Below are 24,265 nucleotides of genomic sequence, written 5' to 3' on the forward strand. Positions count from 1 at the left end.
TGACATTATTCCAGGGAAAGTAGGTCTCGTCAAAGAAACCTGTTATGTTTTTGATAGGATTTCAAGTCTAGTTGATAAAGAAAGTCAAGATGATATAACCTAGTTTGATTTCACTAGATCTAAACCACATGCCTTCCAGATTGAAGCTGCTGTCATATAAAGAAACAAAAAGACACATCCTACATCAATTAAAAACTGTCTCAGTACATCAAAATGCTATTTTAAATGGGGACAGAAGGATTTCCAGTGAATGGTAAATTTTTGCTGCAATCTTCCTGAAAGTAGACTTTGAGCCAACATTATTCAGTACTTTTTCACTGATAATTCAAACACTATTTTTTTTGTTTGTTTTTTTAGCAAAAAATGGCATATAGCATATGAATAAATAATATGGAATAAATAATAAAAAGGACAACTTACTGTTATGAAGGTAATCAGTCACTACAATGAGTGGTCAAAGTGCACTGAAAACAGCCAAATGAACAGTTTTTACCTCCAGAAACAACAAAACTGAAGGCATTAGGAAACTGAGGAGGTCATAGATATCCTGGAGATAGATGTACCAGAATTTCTTTGAGAAATCCTCCAGTAAAAGCTCTAAGACAATCTTCAAAACGTTTTTTTTTTTAATTTAGTATTTTACTGAAATCACGTCTCTGCTACTAAAACACAACATCATTCCTTCAACTCAGAAAAGTGTTAAAATAGTGAAAAAAAAGAAAAAAAAAGTTAAGATTTTTGAAAACAGGGCTAATTATATGAATGTTGGGGAGTAAAATCACATCACTCCATTAAAGTGTGTAAGAAGTGCATTTTTTGTGCAGAGTTTTATGCAGGTAGATATCTGAGATACCAGGGGGGCAAGCTGGTAGCTTTGAGACTTGCAAGATGAAGGTATTCCTGAATCAAATAACTGGAAACTGAAGTTAGTTAAATTCAGCCTTGAAATAAGATAGACTTTCCAAAAAGTGACAGTAATTATATTTCAGGATAATTTAACAGCAGACATGGTGGACTCAACAGTCCCTGGAATGTCTGAGACAGGAATAGACAGGGGAATTAAGCGGAAATCAGGATTTACAGTTTGTTGGTCTTTTTGAAAAAAAGACATTCTTTGTTGAAAGGAGCAAGAAAACTAAAACCATTCACATTTCCATGGAACAAGAAGTTCCCAGATCCCAGAAGTTGCTCAGCAAATCTGACATTCTTGTGTATTTCATTACTAGCTGGCAATTAAAAAGCTCATTAAATGCTAGTTAATGAGAACGCTAATTTCACTGAACAGCTGCAGGTGGCTCCCAGCATGGCCAGCTCTGGGGCAGATCCTCCAGCTGATTGCCCCAGGCTGGGAAGCATCCATCTTCCAAAATCCCCAGCTCTGGGGCATCCTCGTCAAAGCCATCTGCTCTGGAGCCAGAGAGGGTACAATGGCTAAAATGCCTGGCTCTGGATAAAACCTGCAAAGGGTCGGCGTGCTGCCAGAAAAACAGCGTTCATGACTCTGAGGACAGACTGCCCACTGCAACCCAGGCTTGATCAAAGTTTGTGGGACCTGAAATGCTTCTAACAAAACTCTCCAGACCAATGGGCTGGCATTTCCAGGTGCTTCTGCAGAAAAAGAAGCACGGCAGGAGCAGCAAGGTCGAATCTGGGGAATTGGAAGTCCTCATGAGGGAAGCAGTAAATCCCTCTGGTGCCTGTTGCAGAGCACGACCTAGTAGTGTGCATGAGCTTTTGGGAGGGGAATTCAGCCATCTAGCGTCTGGTTTGGAAAGACAGCCAGGGCTTCAGCAGCTGACAGAGTTCTCTTCCTTAAGCTCTCATACTTGCAGCTTGTAGGTTTAGCAAAGAAAGATTTGGGTTCCTCCCAGCTCTCTCTCTGTGAAAGATTTATATAGCAGTGGCAGCATGTGGAACTGAAAGTACAGATAAACCGCTGCACCTTTTGATGCTAATTCAAGCAGAACCTTCAAGCGTAGAAAGTTCAGCATCATTATTAATATAAAAACCTTTGAACGCAACAATACACCCCCAGCCCTGCACACCACACACCATTGTACTTACTTTACTTTTATTTCTTCTAATTACAAAGCATTACTCACAAGAATGACAGATTTTATTACTCACTATTATACAATTTCTTTATTCTCCAGTCCTAACAAAAAGAAAGTACAGAAAAAGAAGTTATTGGAGAAAAGAAAAGAATACCCCTCATAACAAATGACTTAATTTTAAGAAAGAATTTTGGTGCCAAGGCATTACTTTTGCTGAATTTGCCAGTTTGGTTAAAACTCTTGCCATGTTTGACTTATCTGAATAAATGCCATGTGAAGTAATTTTGTAGTTAGCTTAAAATTTGTCACTCTCATGACTAATTTCTTTTAATTGGACTTAACAACATATAAAAAAAAAAGTCATCATTTAAAATTAAGTCAAGAAATGTATTGATTGGATGAGGACTTAACAACATAAGTAGTCTTATAGAAAATGATTCCAGCAAGCACGTTTTTAATTTCAGGCAGTTTTCTTTCCATCCCCTGGGTCTTACTCTATATTACATTTCGTGCTACAATCCTTCTAGATTTTTTGTATAGGCACACACATAGATGCACACATACATTAAGCAATTATATTCATACAGAGGGTCAAGTTGAGCATGCAAATTGAAGCGTTTATCCATTCAGTAACAAAATATTCTTTTTGAGGACACTCCAAAGCAAAATGGCCTCCTTATCCTAATGATTTTTGATGATGTTCTTCTATATGTGGCTACACCAGCAAAACAAGACTCAAGTAGGCCTTGAGAGCAAAGGAACTTCACCCGCAGACAGCCTGGGAAATCAAATCCTATTGGGTTGGAGGCAGATTGTTGGCATTGCCTTTTAGCCACATACCCATGGAATCACTCGGGTTCATCCTGTGCCACTTCCCAAAATTACAAAAATGTTTGCAAGAGTTTTTGTTGCTTGCATAGACGTGTCTGAAAAACGCCTCTTTGGGGTTCTAAAATGAGAGCTCGATCTTTGTGCATCTCTGTCTACTCTACATTCAGGATTTCTCTGCTATACACAACAGTTGCCTTCAGCATAAATGAATTTCCTGAAATAGCTTAATCTTGACCCAGATCTTTTCAATACATCATTGCATTTTGCTTTTTTAGCATGATGACGGTAATGCGATCAGCAACAGCAATGTGCTGTCATTGTACTGTTACCCATGTTTGCTTGAAAAGACTTACCCTGGAATCTCCTTCTCTTGTTCTGTTATTTATATAGGAGTATGGGAGTGCTAAATCTTACTGGATTGTCACCTAAGATTGCCTGAGGAAAATATGTAGATCCTGTAAAAATTCTCCAGATTAAAGCTATCGTTCAATACCTACAGTGCATAGGTCCTTGAGGAATGTGTATTCCTTGAGGAATGACTGCTAAGCCTGCAGTACACGGCAGTATCTCTTGTAATTTCCAATATTTTTTTGAAGCAACTAGTCCACTCTAAGAAGATAAGGTCTTCAGACAAGTCTTTAGGTAACACAGGTAGGAAATTAAACAAGGCTGAGAATTCACCCTTATATTTTTCCTTCCTCCCTTCCTCCCTTCCTCCCAAAAGCACTGAATGTTAATGAACATCAGGAGAACATCAGAATAATCTCCTGAGTTACTTAGTAAAGCACTTCATTTGGCCCCAGCATCCATTACTGATAATTGTCTTATACTAAAGAAAGCAAGAACTGAGAAAGACATTAGTGAAAAAGCCAAGTGCCACGGACAAATATAAGCCCTGAAGCAGGCCATTATTTTCAGACCTGCACCTCCTTTCGAGATGAAACCTGGAATTTCTCAGAAGCAGTTCTACATCATGACAGCTCACAATGAAAAAACAAAGGTGTATGTTTTTAAATCATTATCACTTGTTATGTCACAAGCTTTGTACTGAGACCACCACAGAAGACACAGGTGCTGAATGCCAGCTCCTGATCAGAAGAACCACACTGCAGGCTTTCCAGCCTCCATTAGTACATCTAATGCCAGATACAGAGTGAAAGAACTCTGAACTTGCATCCTATCGAAGAGATGGGGACATAACTCATTGGTCTTCCTAACATTAATCCAGTCTTTGACTATATCTCTAGACCTTGTCTTCCTTCTTCTACAAACTCTAACTAACTGCTAGCTGATTATCTGTTTCCTATAGATTTTACTCTGTTTTTCAAGAGCTGAGGGGAAATATTACCAAGACTGTAAGCTTTTTCAGTGTCAGTCACCCAGTTTGTTGCATCTGGTTTATTCCTCCTTTGCCTTTGTGTGGTTTGTCATGCAATGGCAGTACCCTGTGGAAAGACTTGGCGAGAATGCTATAGCAAGATATGAATTAGAAGTTTTTGTTCAGGCTTTGGAGTGCATGTTGTTGAACTTAATTCTGAAATAACTTGTTCCTATTTTGCTCATTGGAAGACTTTCAGCAGCCTAATAGGTCAAAGGAACAAAATCAGGACTGTAACAATATGGCTGTTTTGGATGAGCTCATTGTTTTCTGTAGAAACTTCTTCGGATTAATTTTGACAGAGACTTACCATTGTCTTCTGAGTCCCATCTAAGCTTCTCGAAAAGTAATGTTACACAAGACATGAATTACAAAGTGAATGTAAGTCAACACATGATGTCGACCAGCTTGCTTTCTAGTCATTCCAAATAGGATTTCTAATGACAATCATGATGTTTCTTCACTGACTGCAATAAATAAATAAAATAACACTCTTCTCTTTCTAGATTGAAGTGCATAGCTAATGCATCTGGTGTCCCAAGTATGGTCAAAAGAAGAGCAGTTAAATAAATACAAGGTAAGACTATAAAGCAAACAGGAAGGGTATCTCTATGTTGACCAGGATGTGAAGTCAAATCTTGTTCATGACCCGTGCCAGCAGAACAATTCAACTCATTGTAGTTGTAAATGAATGCCTTATCATTAGATTTGAAGTGCCTGGTGAACCTCAAGTGAATAGATACTTGACTTTGAGTTACACAAATTGCTTCTGGCAAGAAATACAACTTGGCTGGTGTAAAGCTTAAGCTATTTTCCTAGGTACTGGAAAATCTCTTTCACATTAAGCTACCCCTTTCTCTCCTTTATGCTTGCTTCCCAAGGATATGTACACTGACTAGAACTGCAAGTTTCTTGCAGTGTGGAACATAAGGGTGATGGCTCTGATGATGATGTTTGCAATGTTAAACAGCCAACAGAATTTCCATTCAATACTAGGAATGTGCATAAAAATACACACTCCGTCACACAGCTAGTGCTAAACTTATCTCCTGGACTCCCTAAAAATGACTGTACTGGCTGTTTTTCTCCACGCTAAGTTCTATACCCAGGGAGTATCGAGAACTTTTTCAATGTCTATCAGAAGGAAAACTTTCAAGAGAGATGGTGATAGAGTATTAATGGAAAGATTTGGAAGACAGTTTGTCTTTAATGTTCTGGTGAGGCATCTAAACCTCTGAAAGTGAGTCCAAGCAGTTAACAAGTCTTTTTAAACTTCTACACAGCAATTCATTCCCTTTGGTGCAGAACAATATCCAGAATTAATTTTCCACTCAGCCTCTGCCTCTCCAGGCAAAGCATATTTTCTCACACTACTCAAAATGGCTGGGGGCTACAGTAACAGACATTGATCCTTCCTTTGTGATAATCTTTCCTAAGAGCATATTTTTCTGCATCAATCAATTCCTGGGAATGCTCAAGTGGGAACAGAAGCGCCACAGGGAGGGTGCTGAGAGGTGGTTTCTTCTCTTAAATGTCAGCACAATAGTTTGGGAGTTACTTCCCTGGGAGCATTCATCAGAGGCAGTTTGTCCTTTGACAGACTCCAGGATTCTTTAAATCTGGTCACAAACACATCAGAAATGAGAGGAAGAGAGATACAGCACAGAAGGAAAAAATATCATCTTCTTATGCAGCTGGAGTTCACGGGAAGTGGAGGCAATGCACCATCGGCAAGCAGACTGCTAGTTCCCACAGCAGTCTGCGCCATGCTATAGGTGTTTGGAGACTGTCATAAAGTTCATGGCATGTCTCAATCTGCTCTTCTTCCTTAGAGGAAGACAGCTGAGAGATACTCATCACTGTCCACAGATGGTCCTCATTATCCCATATTAGTTTCAAGGACTGGTAAAAAGAAACGTTCACCTCTGGCATCAATTTGCATCCCACCTGGTCCTGCCGTAAAACAAAATGTTGGCACAAAATAGGAGCCCATGAATTAATGAGTTTATTCCATCCAGTTATTCATGTCATCTTTCTTGCCCTGATGATTGTGTCCTGATTTCTGAGCTAAAGGTGAAAGGACTGTACTGGAAATAGTTCTATAATAATGTGTCCCCTCCTAAGGGAAGTATTTTCCTGAATGCCAGCAGTTAGCTTTATATCTCACAGCATGGAGAGCCATGTTCCTTCAAATTCTTTCATCTCTTCTTCTTTAGTCTGGTTTCCTGATGGACCATCTTGCTGTAAATCCACCTCTATCAGCACCCATGCTCTCCCTTCCCACCTGCCCCAAACAGGTGGCCCCAAACACCCACTGGCCAAGTTCAACTAAATTTGACAGACTAAAAGAAGTCCACCTCCGTGGGTTACCTGCGTGTTGCTTGTTTTCACATTTGTAATATCTCTTGCTTGATCTTACATCTATGGTAGGCAAAACAGCATGGTAGATCTGGCATTCCTATGATCTTTTCAGTAGGAGGGTCAAAAATGAGCCTCAGAAGCTGCACACGTATTACATATGAACACTGGCTTGGTAGACCTGAGATGTTCAGAGAGTTTTGTTAATGTTAAAAAACAAATCCTTTTGACGTTTGCCCATACTTCTGCAGACAGAATCAGTCACAGTGTAATGAAGCAGCCAAGCCCTCAGTTGGTACAAAACAAGACTTACACCATAGTGTTTACTCCACTAAAGCAGAGCACTGTGCAGCTCATTAAATCTGAACCACTACATCTTTTGAAGTGACTAAGTCTGACTGTGCTTGTGGATTTCTATCAGTGGTCAGGACCCAATGCATTAGTGCATATGGAAGAAGAACAAAGAAGACAACTCCTTATTTAGCTTTTTATCTCTATGCAATGGCAGATCCAGAGTATCAAGGTGGTATTAGTGACAGAGACTGCTTGTTCAGATTTTCTGAGCAACCAGGGGTTGATTTGGACTTGGGATCATTTTATTGTGAGCTTGTTTGTCCATATTCAGAGGATATGACATAAGCTGCTCAGAGCATTAAATACCTCAAGTATCTCTCAAATGTTTTGTTTAATACACTATTAAAAATAAATAAATAATAAAATGTATACCCTTTTCTTGTCCTCCTCGGTCCTTCCTGAAAGGGAAGGCTCTCCAGTCTACTCTCTGTATCAGCAGAGAATCATCCTTGTAGGGAAAAACAACATGTAATCAATTAAAAAGACAAAGGAGCCATGCACTGCGTTCAGTCTGGATTGCCAGAAATTTGCCTGGGGAGGCTGCTTTCTTATTTACTGAATACTTGATTACTTGAGCACTGGCCTTCCAAGACAGGCATAATTGCCAGGCAGGGGATGGAGTTCCCACCCTGGATCAGATGATCGGCCCTTTTAACCTAACAACATGTTTCTGTCAGTAGCTGGGTTGGCAACCTCCAGAGCACAAGTGAAATCAACCTCTTTGCAACATTTTCTGAGTTTCCTTAGCCACAGTGTGACATTTCTTCTGCATACCAATCGAGATAGCAGGCGTACTGGTAGTTTCTTTTTCTCGACTAGTATAGGTGCTGAGTTATGTTTATTCATGTCAAGCTCTGATCTTTTTCTTCTTCTTCCTTTTTTTTTTCTTTCCTGCTTATCTATTCCTTAGCCTTCCTAAGAAATTTGCCTGAAAAATATCACATGAGAAAGTTAGTCTGTTGTAGACAGACAGTAATGTCATGTGAGAAGGAAATACAGCATCCTGAAAAATAAGACACAAATTAACCAAATACATAATTATTTCTAAAAGCCCAGCAAATAATTATTTAAAAAGACATGCCCAACAAATTTAAAATAATAATAATAACAATAATAATAATCCTATTACCCGACCAATAAGAGCAATTAGTAAAACTGCAATGTATTAGCTAGAGAGAAAGGAAAAAACTACAAAGTTTAATTTGCTGATCTTCAGACGTAGGGATGCTGGGCATGATGTAATATCAGCCAGAAGAAATATGAGCTTTTATGTGCAAAAAGACAGCAGGAGATGAGAAAGCAGCTCCTCTGATGGATTTTCTGATTGCACTGAGCCCCCCAGAATGTTAAGATGGCTAGTTTTATTGTTTTGCCCACTATCTTGGCCAGAGATTTAATAGATATCATTTACAGAGATGATAGGATATTTAATTTCCAGAACAAGTTTCTTTTGACTCGCTCTTTTTTTTTTTTCTTTTAGCTTAAGCTTGTATCTAATCTTGACCATCAATACCAGTATATAGAAGAGCTCTTTCTACAACCTGGTAAATGACAAAAATCCCCAGTAATGAACTTTAGAGGGTATTAAAGGATCTCAGTTATTCTCCAGTGAAATTCATGCCTCCTAAGTCCTTAAGGTGATGGCTGAAGGCTATGTGACACTTCAAGAGATGTTTACTCTGCTTTCCTCAAAAAATAAACTTACACAATTCTTGCGCAGATATATGCAACCATACCAATAACTGTTTGCCCAGACATCACCTGTGTCTGACAAGGAGGGAGAATTTGCAAATGTTATTGGTTTCTTCTGCTGTAAAACTCTTTTAGAGTACAACCCTTAACGGATATCAGAGAGGCCATCATATTCCTTTGTTCTGACTCAAAACTGCTGTTCACTGAACATCCTAACATTAAACAACATCTAAAAAACATCAAGGAAAATTAAGAGTGAACTGGTGTTAAACAGTGATCATATACATTACCAATGGTTGTCTGTTTGTCCAAACATTTGCAAATGTGGAAGAGGAGGCAGACAAATACTATGAAAAAAAAAAAAGTGTTAGACCTGTGTTAATGATGATAAGCAGGAGATATATATCATTATTACATGATTTTCCCAAGGTTATCTACTGATGGTCGATGGGAAAAGTGGCAACCATCCTGAAATTTCCTAAAAAACAGTGTAAAGTTGGAGTCTTTTTTCCTCACTTGTGTCTAGTTTTCCATTCCAAGATGGATTTATCTGAATGAATTGCAGATCTAGCTAGCACATTGCCACATGACTCCCAAATCTGGTTCTGCAGTTTGAAGAAGTGGGTTCCTCTAGCAGCTTGTATACATCTAAAGAGCTGAGAAGAAAGAAAGAAAAAAATCTTCCTTTTTCCCCTCATTTCCAATTCAGTGGAAGTCTGAGCTGAAGACTCCAGAAACTTGGTGGCTGTGCCTGCCAAGAAGAAAAGCAGAGCAGGGATAGCAGCAGAATTTTCTTTTTGTGTTCAGCTAAGAGCCACCTGAATTGAGCATTTCCTATGCTTAGCTTTTGCAGGGAAAGGTGTCCCAGTCAGCACATGATACCAGTGATACCAGTTCAAGTGACAAGCCTAATAATAACAAGTTGGTTTGGAGGGATCAAGCATATGTGAAATTCAGGACAAGATCTAGCACATTACCCCAGCAAACATACTGAACCCAAGTGTCTTGCTCATCACATTGAAGCTGAGCTACAGGCAGGCGATATCCTTCACCAGGGACATGGGATGTGCAATATGTTAGGCTTACAACCCCAAACGGAGACACATTCATGTCTCTAACTCCCTAGGCCTAGTAACCAAAGGGATAGTAGTGTGTTCTTCATTACTGGAAGTGAAGGTGAATGCAGAAAAAAACTATAATGTGATCCATAGTCAAGGTGCGGGGAAGGGAGAATGGGACAGTCATGAATGCATGGTGCTGCTGCGTGCTGATTGCTAGACTGGTGCCTCTAATAAACACCCTACCCCAACATCTCTGATGGGTAAGCTGTGACCAACTGCAAATACCAGATATGAAGACCACTGGTTGGTTGGTTGTTTCCAGCTTTAGCACTGGAATAGCAATGCTGAAGCAGAACAAAGCAGAGCAGAGTTTCCCTGGAATGGGAAAAAAATAAAAATAAAAATTGAGCTTCTCCTTTCAGCATTTTTGACTGGAGCAGATAACGAGATGGAGATCTTGAGGGCTGCTTTCATTAGGAGAGGAAATATAACATCTCAGCATCATGTTAAGATCACCCATACTTCTCAGTGAGGAATGCCTTGTGTGTCGGGTGGCTTAAACCAGTTATATCACTAAAGAGATTTAATAGCCTTGTTTCTCAGACCCTCTATAGATTAGCAGCATGGTGATGCGTTACAAAAATGTAGATCACCAAAACATATTATTAGTGATGTATTTAATTACAAACTATCAGCTCAGCTGAATGAATCTCTCTACTAAATGTCTCTCTCACTACATAATTTGGATTTTTTTTTTTTTTAATTACTATAAAATGGTGTTTCCTTGTGTAATCTGAATGCCTGGCTCTCTTCATTCCATCTTCATTGCTATCTCAGCAAGAAACTGAAAGGGTAAAAACAAAACAAAACTATATATATTATATATATATTTTTTTTCTGGACCATCTCAAGCTTGAATGTCCTCTGAGAAAGTGTTCTTGCTCAAGTCCAGGTTCAGGAATTTGGTATCACACAATATTGAGGTGACATTACCATACTGATTTGTTTCTTTTTCCCAAAGGTCCTTTGATTTAAATTTCTATTTTATATTTAGCAAAACACACTGCTGGTTTTGGCTGCTCCCTTCCCTTCCATTTTCCCACAAGAAAAAAAAAAAAAAAAAAAAAAGGACATGTTTTTTATACCATGTTATCTTCTGGATTCATAACAAGCCTTATTTTGTCAGCAAAGTATAACGAGCAAGCACATTTTGCAGATGGTATAATTTGAGGAATGCCTCTCAATTCCTCCTTCAGCATGTTCAGCATGTAAGATCTTCTCTGAAGCAGACTGTCCCACTCCCACTCTTGGATTTCAAGAGGGTTTAGTCTTATTACTACTCTAGCTAACAGAAAACACTGAAATAGATCTTTTTTATATTATTGCAAATAGTTGCTTCAAAATGTAAACATTTAGATAAATCACACTCATTTCAGTGACATTTTCCATTTTGTTATGAAAAACATTTCCACTAGCAATGTAATGAAGATTTTTGCAGCTTATTTTACTTTTAAAAAGCTGTACATTTTCACTTACTTTGGAGAGGTTTTCTCACTTTTTAACTTCATGCCACCTGTCTTTTTGCAATGGAAATTCAAGAAAATAGAGAGGAATGAAAGTGGATTTTATTACATTTTAGCTATGCTACTGCTTTCACTTTTATTTATTTCTTTTTAAGGGGAAGGTCAAGGGATGATTAAAAATTTAAGTCAAAATTAATATCATGACTTTGAAATAAATATTTTTTCTTATTTTTTTCCCTTTTAAAAAAGCTAAAATATTTCAATCAGATTCTTTAGAAAATGTCTTATTCTGTTTGCTTCTTCCTGCCTGAAGTCCTAAAGGCAACTACACTTAAACAATTCATGATCACGTAGTGTTTACTTTATTGTATTCCATTTTTTCTCTCTTCTATGTTCATGTGTTCTTCCTTAATAATTTATACAGCCAGCAGACAATTTCAACTTAATTTGTCAGGATGGAGAATTCTTAAAATTCTGCTTTCAATAGAATACATGACTTGAAAAGAAGATAAAAGAGAGAGGTGTGAGATGGGTCATACCTTCTCAGCCCTGACTTGATATCAGAGCATCTGTGTTTATTCTAAGACCTGAGACAGTTTTCCTCAGGAAACCAAGGGTGGGTTCATCTGATTTGGTGTATGTGTTTCTGATGAAGGCATTTCCACATGAAAATGTCCCTGGAGGCTCCTTTCTCAGTCTCTGGTGAGCAGGGCAATGTGACCTGTGAAATCTGGGCATAATCGCCACTCTGTACCTTCCTTGGGTGTGGCAAATTGATGTCCTGTGCTCTGCTGGCTTGTTCCCCAGAGGTTATTAATACTGGGAGACCAGAGTGACTTGCTGAGATGCAGAAATATGGAGATCTAAAATTAGGTGATACAAACCCAGCCCTGGTTTGGTTTGGCTGCCTTTGCAATTGTTGATCTCCTTTTGGAGGCGTTGCAGGAAGCAATGCCTAGAGGTAGCTTTGACTTCAAAAGCTCGTGCTTTCTAGCAAAACAGCTAAACAAAACACCCCTAGATGACTAATGCGTTTCTGTAATTGTGTCTTTCAGCTATTCCTTTGATGTTTTGTCCCTTAAATGAAGGTGAAGGGAAGAAATTCAGTCCCTTCTTCTCCCAGCCTTTCCTTTTCTCTGACTCACGACAACGGTGGAGAAGTTCTGATATCAGAGTCCAGCCCCGTGGAAGCAGAGTGCTGTCGTAGATTCAGGCTGTCTTTGAAAGTGAGTCAGGTGGGAGTAGGAGGCATGTGATTGTTAAAAGATAATGAGAGAGACACTCCCAATTAGTAGGTAGCCCACTCTGCAGTCAGCTGTGATAGGAACAGAGGAAGAGGAAACAGCGTCAGAGAGATGATGCAGCAGGAGTGGTTATTACTACCTGGGTACCTCAAGAGCTAATTAAACCCACAGTTTCTCTTATGTGGCATTATCATATGAATGAGACGGAAAGAGAAAATTATGAGGGCGAGCTGGCTTCATAATGAGAACTACTTCAGCTGTCAGCAGTACATCTGCACTGAGAGGGGTCCAGGGAAGGGTGTAGGTGAGGATCCTCACGGCTCCTCCAGTCATCCCTGGTTCTGTGCTAAGTGATGTATTGACATCTGGAGCCATAAGAACCCCTTAATTGGGCTTTTGTCTGTCATTCTTCTCTTAGCAATCTCAGCAGTGTTATGTCATCTTACGTTCCTTGAGGTTTCCAGAGGCAATTATTTTACACTCTTCTACCTGTATATTGCAGGTATAAATGGACAAATGAATGCACCTGAGATCTGAAACAAAAAACAGTGTGGCAAAAATATTTTTTCCCATGGAGGGAAAAAGAAAAAAAAAAAAGAATGAAAAAAGGAAAAAGGTAAAATGGTAAAACAGCACACCAGGTAGATCTAAATTATTCCTTTGACTCAGAGTGAAGTGCTGATTATCTTCATGTTACTTAAACTAAGAAAAGTTGGACCATTTGTTTTATAAGGAGGTCAATTAAAAAAAAAAAATGTTATTTTGAAATTAACGGTGAAAAGGTTTAATTTGGAAAATGTCAAAACAAAGGAGTTTGGTATTTCCAAAATGAAACATTTCACTTAGAAAATGTCAAAGGAAAATACAATGACATTTAAAAAATTATTCCCACATTAATGTTTAGTAATTTTTGGCTTGAACTCCTGCTCAAATCAACCTAATTCTGGAAAGATTTTATTTTAATTTTTAAAAAATCATTTCTATTTAGATGTATTATGTACTGAAATAATAATAATAACAACAATAAAAGAATCTCCAATGTGCACTCTGGGTGAATTTACAGCCAGTTTCATGAATGTCTACCAAAGATTTGATCTGTTGGTATTGAACCTAATTCCAAACAGACCTGTAGCATTCAAGCTTGTTGAGCAATTCAGAAGATATACAGATCATTACCAGTCTAGCGTTCTTACTTTTGATAACCCATTGCCTTCTGATATTTATGTATTAAATAGGTCAATTCAATGCCAAAATGTCACCCAGACCAGAGTCTTGATGGAATTGCCATAAGAAATGTTGACCAAGGAGTATAACCTCTCATGACAAATGGCCATTGTCCTCAAAGACAGAAATAAATAATCTAATTTACTTCTACAAAAGATGCTATAATGGGCAGCAGACTCTCTATAGATAGTCTTGCACATTACAGACTGGTAAGCGTGACTCCATAGCAAGCAACTAGAATCCATAATTAAGAACAAGACCACTAAATGGTATGGTAAATATGGACTGCTATGGTAATGCTACACTGGAAATCCAGTGGGAAAACTATGCTTCGACTTCCAAAAAGCTTTCACACCAATTAAGAACATAAGATGCCACAAGAATGGAGAAAAGATTATTTCATGGACTAATACCTATTTATAAGGAAAAGTAGGGCTGAGTGGTCACTTTGTAGGATAAAGAAGATTGGGATGAAATGCCATGGTGAAGATCTCCAGGGGGACCTCATAGGACTGTATGAATCATCAGAAAGGTGGCAGATGAGGATCTGTACAAATAAATGTTACATACCCAGGGAGATACAATCCATATCATACCTGCATGCTGCTGTACTCAAAGCTATCAGTTAACACTCAGGAATGATATCCTGGAGTCCTCACTGGAAGTTCTCTGAAATCACTAGCTTGGTGTTCTGTGGCAGCCAAAAATGCCAACAAATTATTTGCCATCATCAGAAATGATTTTGAAAACAAGACATCTTAGAGAGAGTCATTTTGTTGTTTCACAAAACTTCAACGCACTCACATATTGAGTAAGATGTGCATTTCTGGTCTCTGCTTCTCAGGGAAGTCTCAATGGAGGTAAGACAAGGTCCAGATAAAAGTAATTAAGCTAATCAAGAGTGTGCCATAGCTGTCTTTAAAGGAGAGAGTAAAAAGGGTACAGAGACCCTTCAGTCCTGACCAGAGAAAGCTGGGGAGGTGAAGGATGAGATTAAGGTTTATAAAACCATGAAGGTGGCTGATAAACCAAACAAGGAAGAGTTTTTTTTAACAAAATTAGAAGAAGATCAGAAAACAGGACATCTTGCTTCTTAATCCAGCAGACAGAAAGTGGGTGTTGTTGCTGTATGAGGAAATGGGGCCAGGCAAGAAGACCATGTTGAAAATGAATTAAACAAATTCAAGGGCAATAGTTACTCAAAACAGATACCAAAAAGGAATCGGCCAACAAGATTTCCCTTTTACCAATCTGAATATATCTTATTTTTAAAACATTATTTCATCTGAGCACTGTAGTGACCCAGTTATAACAATGCAAATATAAACACACGAGCAACAAGTGTATTCAATTATTCTCCATGGTTATAAGCAGACAGCTTGACTCAGTAACAATTGGCCAAATATGTATTAAGCCATCTATAAATAATTATTACTTCAGGTAAATTATTTATAAATACCAGAATAAATGACCTAGATTTCAGTGCCCCTGCACTGATTTTATACGTTGTGGGTTTAAATTTGGGAAATGGTAGATTCATGAAAAGTTCATATGGATTTTCTTGAATTGGATTGAATTATCTGTTATGGAAGCAACCTGCAAAATTTCAGTGTTTCTGTGGTGGCTTTATCATTTCAGAAATTTAATTCTGCATAAAACTTCCCTAACAGTTAATCAGGCACCTTTTATTAAAAATAAATAAATGAATGAATGAATGAATAAATAAATAAATAAAAACCCACACAGGGAAAATCAAGAAAAGCCAAATGAGTTTTCCAACTGTGTTAATGACTCCACACAAACCCACTGTGTGACCCTTTCCTCACCATCTTTGGAGATAATCCAGATAGCCAAGACACTCTATCCTTTTCCAAGTGATCATCACGTGTTTCCTTCAATGGACAAACACTTCTGCTTGAGTCCGATTGTTACCATAGGAGCCCAGACCTCTGGAATAATTAGCACAAATTCTTCTGTGTCTCTGCATGGACTGGATTTCAGCTAAGACTCAGCTCAGATAGATCTTAGATTGGGCCCTATGACAGATTTTGTTGTTGCATGCAACCTCCATCACTTGTTCATGAATGAAGTGGGCTCAGCTGAAGTCTTCTCAGTTCAATCTGAAAGAGGATTAAACTAAAATAAATCAGGTCAGATTTCACTCTGAATAAGGGCATGTCCACCTGCTCGTTCAATATGTTCAAAGACTTCCAAGTCACACTTCCATCTGAACTCTTGATGGCGCCGCCTATATAAGCTTATGCATATTTGTATCTTGCTGAAGCTCATACAGATTCCTTATGGCAATTTCATCAGCAGTAAGCATAGGACCTTTCCTCTTTCATTTCGGTATAGATTTTTTGTTTGTGTGTGCCTCACTCTTCATCTAACTTATGTTACAGACAGATGCGCTTCCAGATGGCACAGGCTCGCCTGGGTCAGGCATCCAAATGCAATAGCAGCAAAAACACTTCCAGTGCCCCCACAATGACGGGAGCAGGTGTTTGGCATAGTCATACACTGAGAGGTGACACATCATGAATCTCCTTTCCTTAGCTCTGGGCATTATTGACAAAGATTCAAAGACCATACATACTTCTGGTCAGTGTTGGGGTGACTGAGCGATCTGTGAATAGCTTCATATATGAGACAATGTTGAGGTGGAAGAAGAGACTAGAATGGCACGCAACTTTTTGCCATAAACTCCTCCTGGAGGAGTCACTCCTTCTCTATCTTGTTCGTCTGGAGAGTGTATGAAGTAGCCAGTAATAAACTAAAAGGCAATTAAAGGGTGGTGGTTGTGTAAAGAAGTACATTAATGCTTTGTCCATATTGTGCCTGGGGAGGTATATCAAGTCTGCAGGTCAGTTTGGATGGCGAAGAACAAATTGTGCAGCCTGCTAACACTGCAAACTTCACACATCCCAGATGGCACCAAGGATCCTGAAGTAGCTCTTCAGAGATTATAAATCGGCATAATTGTTGCTGCTTACCTCCCAACAGGGATGCGGCCTACCATGTGCTGGCCTGTGCTTGTGGTACCCCGAAGAGGCTGCAAAGGTTATCGTGGTGAAACTCATCTTCTGCAGCAACCCCAGGGACCTGCAAAAAATCACTTGCTTGGACAAGCCAGGATTTAAAATAAAGGTCAAACAGAAGCACACTGGAAACCATAATGTGATACTTTAAAGCAGGTATTTTGTTGTTCATCCCCTCCTGTATTAGCAACACCAAGAGTATGGACTTTTGACCCAGGCTACCCCCAGATTTCTTCTCTATTTTCCTAGTCTCACATTAAAAACCTCTCCAGGGAAGATATTTCAACAGCATCTTTATCAACCTATACAGTGGGGCAGTTCCTCTCACCTGTAGTTGTCCACTACAGGAGTCCCAGAGTCTCTTTCTGGGGCCCTCCACTCGGTTTCATTCAGATGCAGTCAGGGTATGATCAAAATGCATGGTCTGGGTTAGAACTGCAGCACAGGTGATGACAGAAGAAACAGCCCTCAGGCAAAAAAAAAGTTCAACCTTCCCCTGAAGGATTCCTGTTTTCAGTTGTGTCTCCTTGATTATTCAGTATTAGCAAATTAAAAAGCCCAGAACTCTTCTCTGGCCCTAAGTCCAACTAGGATGGCACAGCCCACACTCTTCCCCATAAAACAGAGCGGATTCATCCAAAATATCTTTCAGGAAAGGTTTCCAGCTTGTTTTAACTCCTGAAATACATCTTGGTAGTCCTCAAGAGAGGGCTATTAGACCCAGACTAGATCTACATCAGGAAACATCTTAAGAGTTAAAATGGTGTGGAAGAATGTAGATCATTGCTTTACCCTGTGCCGTGGCCTGTTTACTTAGCTGGTGTCAATACAGCCATTTAGTCCAGTTACATCCCATTTATCACACTACAATATCTGTTCAGGGGTTTTACCAAGTGTGGATTTTATTCTGCCCTGTGATTAACACCAGCCAATGTGACACACATCCCTCCATTAGCTGTCACTGTCCAGACAAATCAGTTTTGTAAATCTTCCATTGCTCCCTGTAAACCACGACTATGCCCATCCATGCCCTTAGCCCTTTAGATAGACCCCTGTCTGTAGTGATATTAATATTTTATATTTGATAATCGATATGTATAAACTTGTTTTAAAATGGGATGCCTAGGATGGCCACAGTTGTGAAATTCATGGATGAATGTCTTCCTCCACATTCCACAAAGCAGTGTTAGAAAATGAAGGTGGCCAAAAGTCAGGGACAACTAATTTGTGTCCCAATACTTCACTGTATATATTGCAAATGAAAACTTCTGGTTCAGAAATGCTGAAACATTTCACTTGGATACTTTCAACACCTTTCAATTTTATGAGTTTTTTAATTTCGAATGATACTGGTCCTTTAAAAATTACCAAGAAGAAAAAGGGAGTGAGGTTAAGTAGAGGAGTTAAAAAGCCCCATTATGAAACAAAGCAATAATCTGGGGATGAGAGAAAGCATATTAGACTGCCACAAGTTTTCTTTTTCTTCATTGGTCAAGTTTGCTCTGATCACTTTTGTTTTGCTTTCACCTGGACCCATGGCTCTCTACTTTCGCTGTATCTCCAGTCAACACTTTTTTTTTTCCCTCTCCTTGGTGTCTTCCTTCTTCCTCTTCAAATTATTTTCTCCCCCAGATCTTTTCTTCACTGTTATTTTCTTGTTCCTTCCCATCCCATTAGTTTTCCACTGCATCTATTCTTCTCCTTTATCCTCTCACATCCCAAATCTCTGTTGCCTCTCAAGCCCTTTCCCAGTCTATGAGACTTTCATAAAATGGATTGGGTTAGAAGGGAACTTCAAGATCATCTAATTCCAATTTCCAACCCCCCTGCCATGGGCAGGGACACCTTCCACTAGAAAAGGTGCCCACTCTCATTTGCAACCTGCTCCTTATAGAGGCGAGTGTGGCCAAGCCTTTGCCAGCCTGGTGGAAACCCAGGTCTGCAACCCCCACACACTTGTGCCGTGGTTCCAGCCCCATAGTTTCAGACAGAAGCACCTGAGGATTGCGCATTGGCTGACATGAGGAGTGTTAATGCAGACATGAAGTGAGCATCTCACAAAGAGAAGACGTAAACAGGTGTCTTCTCCGTGACTTTTTCATTAAAAGTGGAACATCTACTTCCCTGATTAATAGAGCCTGTTGGAAATTAGTGTCTGATCTCCTGGCTCAGTCAATGGTAAAAACACTTTTCAGCCTGTTTTGGGCAAATGAGCCAGGTGTCATCATTTTTAATGCAGATATTACCACAGGGGAGGATGCAGGGCTCCCCTGACGGCAGTTTTTAGGAGGCTATATGAAGGTCAGTATCATCATCTCTCTCCATTTGATGTCTTGGCAAGCTGAGGGGAAGTGGCTTGTCCAAGGTCTCTCCAAACAGCAATAGCAGCACTAGGAATAAGACCCAGATCTCCTGAGTCTGTGCCTGTTGTAACAGCTGTCAGAAAATATCACAACTGCATCATGCTCCAACTGTTGGAAATAGCATCACCACCGGAGCAGCATCACTCCATGGAAGAAAGATGCCTTCTTGACATCGTCTATCCAGCAGAGGACAAAGAGATGTATATTACTACTGTAGCATGGAATATAATATTTGAGTCGCAAAATGTACTTGTGTGTTTCTGTAAAATATATACTCGTGCATGCTTAAATCTCTAAGTAAAGCTTGCACATGTAGAAACCTGCACCCATAGCTAGGACTGAACAACACTAAACTTAAGTGACATAAAACAGTATTTTGGATTACTGATCTATGTTGCTGCAATGAGGTCATTGCTAATACAGATAGGTTTATTATTATTATTATTATTATTTTGTCTGAAAATGGATATTTTAGCCTTAGACAAATGGAGGGGAAGAAAGAGAGATTCAGCAAACCAATCTTTTTGAGCATTTTGGTAATGTGAAGTATCCAGAATTATTGCCTAGCTAACCAAAGATTTTAAGACCTCTGGGAGCAGGATATCAACCTAATTTACCCTTAGTTAAACATGTCTGTAAGTAGCAAAGACCTTAGTCCACCTTGATATCTCCTGGGGTGCCCTTTAGCACTGCTTCAACTGCCTTAGCTGTTGAACAGCCAGGAAGCATTTCCTTCAACGTTCTGCCTGCAAAATTTTCCCAGGACTGAACTGAATAAAGCTCCTGCAATAAATAGCCTGCAATTTGTAATCACTACAAACAGCAACCATTCAGCTCTTGAGTTCCATTCCTTTTCTGAAGTTAAGTCCCATTGTTTGCCTTTGAGGTGTATTCTCAGCTTTTTCAGAAAGTAAAACCTCAGTCAATCTTTTTTTTTTTTTTTTCCCCACAGTTCCTTAGCAAGAGAATTAAATTAATGAGATTGAAGTTATTCTGGAAAGACCCTGAATTATGTGATCTGAAAGCAAAAGGAAGGTAATGATTGTGATAGTAATATGCAAGATAAATATTTTCTCAATTGCAGCATAATGCTGGGGTGGCCCATGTTTTCTATGAACTGTAAGAATTCTGCATGATTTGAAGCAGCCTCAGGCCTGCAGAAAGAAGTGTTAGAGATTTCGGGGTGTTAAAGAAAGTGAGAACTGAGCTGTTTTCTTTTTACATTATAATTCCTAGTAGCAGCCATGCTCTTTGCAAGTTGTGGAGGGAATTAGTGTCCTGTGAGACTCATCGCTGACACACAGAGGCTGTGTTTGCAGGCCATGCCTATGTTCAGCAGCCATGTGTCTATAAAAGAGCATGGCACAAAGCACTCCTCTGCATTTTCCTTTGTGCAGAAGAGCCTGCTGTTTTGTCCAGCCATTGAATGGCTGTGTAAGAGCTCTGTAGGTCTCATTGGGTAAATACCAGTATCAGTAATTTCATTTTACTGCAGATTACTTACCAAATTACACTTTCTGGGTTAACACCAAATTAGCATGGAAGTCACACGTTGCAATCAAAGACCTCGTGCACAAAGGAAATTGTACAAAACTTCCCACTGTTGCTGACGTCTGAATCAGTAACAACTGTGGAGGTGCTTTCTAGCTTCTTGTCACATAGCCATTGAAAAGTAAATTTGGAGAAAGTTAGGAGTCTGCTAATTCAGGATAACACCTGGTACAAACAAACCAATGTGTGTTAACGTGTTTAACTGGCTACAGCAGTTATTTTATTATCCTGGTTTAGCAGTATCCTCAAGAAAAACACTCAAGCTCTGGCCCCTGGTCAGAGGTGAGTAGTTGTCTCCTCCTGTGGCATGATTATAGCGCAGGTGTTGATAAGTGAAAGTGGAACATGTTAAGTAGATTGGTTAGGAATGTCCTGCTGATTCATTGATGGAGGAACAATTTGTGGATTTTGATTAAATATCTCTCGGGAGAAAGAAAACAGAACACAATGTTCGAATACAGCTGGAACTTCCTATTTGACCTTTCCAGCAGATAACATTTAGATTCTTCATTTACAAGTTAATTTTGTTCTTATTTTTCCTTCCCTCTGACTGTATATTCTGTTAAATCATATAGAATGAAATTAAAAAGTAAAAACCAGAGGAATGCATTTCTAATTTAGTTAAATGAAATATTTTAATTAACCCAAGCTTTTGGCCTCAAAAGCTCGTAGGATTCATTAACACTAGTTGGTTTTCTTTTAGGCAGTTTCAAAATGTGAGAAAAAAAAATAATAAAAGAATTCCAGACAAACAGAAAGTCCATTATCTATTCTGTTCTGGTAATGAGGAACAAAAAAATAGACACTGAATAAGATTTATATTCTCAGGAATAACGAATTCTTGGGTGAAAAGAGACCTCTTTTAATGTGGGATTTGCACCTCTACCAGTGTGATCAATCTAGGACTCCCTTCCAATATTCCAAGAAATAGCCAAATGGAAGAATTGCTTTTTCACAGCAGGAATCATTTTTATAAGTTCCCTCACACCAAAGAGTTCAATTCTTTCTTCATCTAATGCTGATATAGGAAAGGCAAATTTCTGAAGGTTTTATACAGCTGTTTAAATGCTGAATGCTTTTATTTTTCAAAACATCATTGTACAAAGCACTAGAAATATATCCGCAAAATCTGGAAGAACAGTTACTAATCAATGTTTTATATGGATATATAATTACCAACCATTTCTTTAAATTCTTCTGTATTATCATCCTATGAAGTTTCCTAACTGACCCATACGTTTCACCTAACACTTTCCAGCTTAAAGACAAGGTGGTCCCTTTGAGAGCTTAACCCTAAATCTTTGTTGCTATTCTGGCACCCACATAGACTGAGAATTTTGAATAAACTTCAGGAATATGACTTAATTCCTTTCCCCTGCAAAACGTCTCCCTCGTGGCAATGAAATGATGAGAAGGTTGCAACGTAATGCTGGGCTGTCCAAGCTAGCTTTAAAAAAAACTTATGGTGCAAACTAAACAACACGTATATGTGTGTATATTTACATATTTAATATATATTTATTATATGTATATTTATGTATACTCTGTGCTGGTTCTTGGCCTCCAGTGTTAGAAACAGCTGGTGATGTCCAACCCAGCTTTTCAAAGACAAGCCAGCAGTGCTTTTGCTCTACCTGACCATAGTATTGTTTTGTCTTTAGTGTCTGGCTAGGTTCTAGCATGAGGTACTTATCCTCTTAACCTCATGGCAGGCTAACAGGATTGAAAAAAAAAACAAACACATATAATGTTGGTCTTGCTGTGACCTCTGTATTAAGCATGAGATGGCCATTTGTTATATATATACAGTATATAGAATAGTTCGGTTGGAAGGGAACTGCAAAGATTATCCAGTGGTAGTAGGGTGATGGTTGGACCACATGATATTGGAAGTCTTTTCCAACCCTAATGATTCTATGATCTAGTCCAACTGCCTGCACTCTTCAGGGCTGACCAAAAGTTAAAACGTATTAACGAGGGCATTGTCCAAATGTCTCTTGAATACTGGGCATGGGGCATCAACCACCTCTCTAGGAAGCCTGTTCCAGTGGTTGTCCACCCTCAAAGTAAAGAAATTTGTCCTAATGTCCTGAGCCTCTCCTGGTGCAGCTTTGTGCCATTCCCACTCATCCTGTCATTATTTACCAGGGAACAGAGACCAGCACCTCCCTCTCCATTTCCCCTCCTCGGAAAGCTGTGGGGAGCAATGTAGTCACCTCTGAGCCTCCTTCTCTCCAGACCAGACAATGCCTCAGACCCTCTTCATAGGATATTCCTTCCAGCCCTTTTACCAGTTTTGTTCGCCTCCTCTGGATGCTTCCAAGGACCTTAACATCCTTTTTGTATTGTGGAGCTCCAAATTGCACACAATATTCAACTTGAGGCCTCACTGATGCTAAATATAGCAGGAGAATCACCTCTTTTTTTGGCTATGCTGTGTTTAATGCATCCCAAAAGGTATTGCTGTGACCTCTGTATTAAGCCTGAGATGTTTGTTAGCGCCTCACACATAGGCCCATGCGTTTTGGGCTTGTCTGTTCTGCAGTCCTCTGCATCAAACACAGCTGGGCATCCTGATCTATGCCCCGTAGTGTTCTGGGGTGATCCCCAAGGTAGTAGTTGTGACAAAAAAGCCATGCTGTCATCCCAAATTTGTTGCTGTCATCACCCTACCCAGCTCCCCTCTCAGCTCATCCTTATGTCAGCTCTATGTCCCTTTCTCAGTGCACATATTGCTTTATTTTGCAGGGGTGACAAGGCTCTTTTGCAAAGACCCTTGCACAGGGAGGACCACAGAAAGCCATCTGGCTTTTGGTCTCCCCTTAACGCACCACGGGATGCTTTGCACCCGGAGCACAACTTCCCCGAATGCAAACCGTCCCCTGCACATCTTGCAGCTCTCACAACGTGACAAAACTCTCGCCACGTTTTCATGAAGCAGACACTTGGGAAGTTGTGAAAAACCAAACTCCTGTAGCTCTGCTGTTCCCCGTCACTCTGTGAATACATTACCGTGATGTGAGTCACAGCAGCCTCGGCGCTCCATATACCGAGCGTGGCGTTATGCTCAGCTCCGTGTTCCCTTCTGCTTTTGGTGTCAGCGCTGCCACTTCTGACTTATTCCAATAAGTCAAATAATCCTGGTCTGGCAGTCTAATCACACAGTTCCTGTCTGGAAGAGCAATCAAGGCGGTCTGCACACCGGTGGGATTCCCAGCACAGGAACAAACACACTGTCTGCATACACCTGAGGGTAAAAGTGCACATCTGGATGGGTCCTGGGGTGCAGCACCACAATCTGTCAGTCCCTGTGAGCTCTACTTTATCCCACCTAGCATTAGACACTTGACTGAGTCATTGAATATATTTAAAACCTGTTCAAAATAAAGAAAAAACAGCATGCTTAAGATCAGGGTTACCTCCAGAGAATGTTTTCCTGCTTCTATTTATCTGCAAACATAGCCTGGGTAACCGACACCTAATTTAACTAATAAGGAATTTAATAAAATACTTGTTATGAACCTAGACCTGATGCACAAAAGGGAATTTGTTGCCTAATTCCAATTCACTACAGCCTCACTTTCCCAAGCTAGG

The 24,265-nt window shown here is 39.5% G+C and overlaps 1 long non-coding RNA gene across 1 annotated transcript; it reads right to left on the reverse strand.

Moving 5' to 3' along the window:
• Positions 1 to 534: 534 nt before the first annotated feature.
• Positions 535 to 16,388, reverse strand: LOC308191003. Its single transcript, XR_013947636.1, has 3 exons — positions 14,316 to 16,388; positions 8,958 to 9,014; positions 535 to 7,423 (listed from the first exon to the last, which is right to left on the reverse strand). It is a non-coding gene; the product is annotated as an uncharacterized lncRNA (long non-coding RNA).
• Positions 16,389 to 24,265: the final 7,877 nt, after the last annotated feature.

The sequence above is a fragment of the Anser brachyrhynchus genome (assembly GCF_964034855.1).
Source record: "Anser brachyrhynchus genome assembly, chromosome: 2".
Classification (NCBI taxonomy): domain Eukaryota; kingdom Metazoa; phylum Chordata; class Aves; order Anseriformes; family Anatidae; genus Anser; species Anser brachyrhynchus.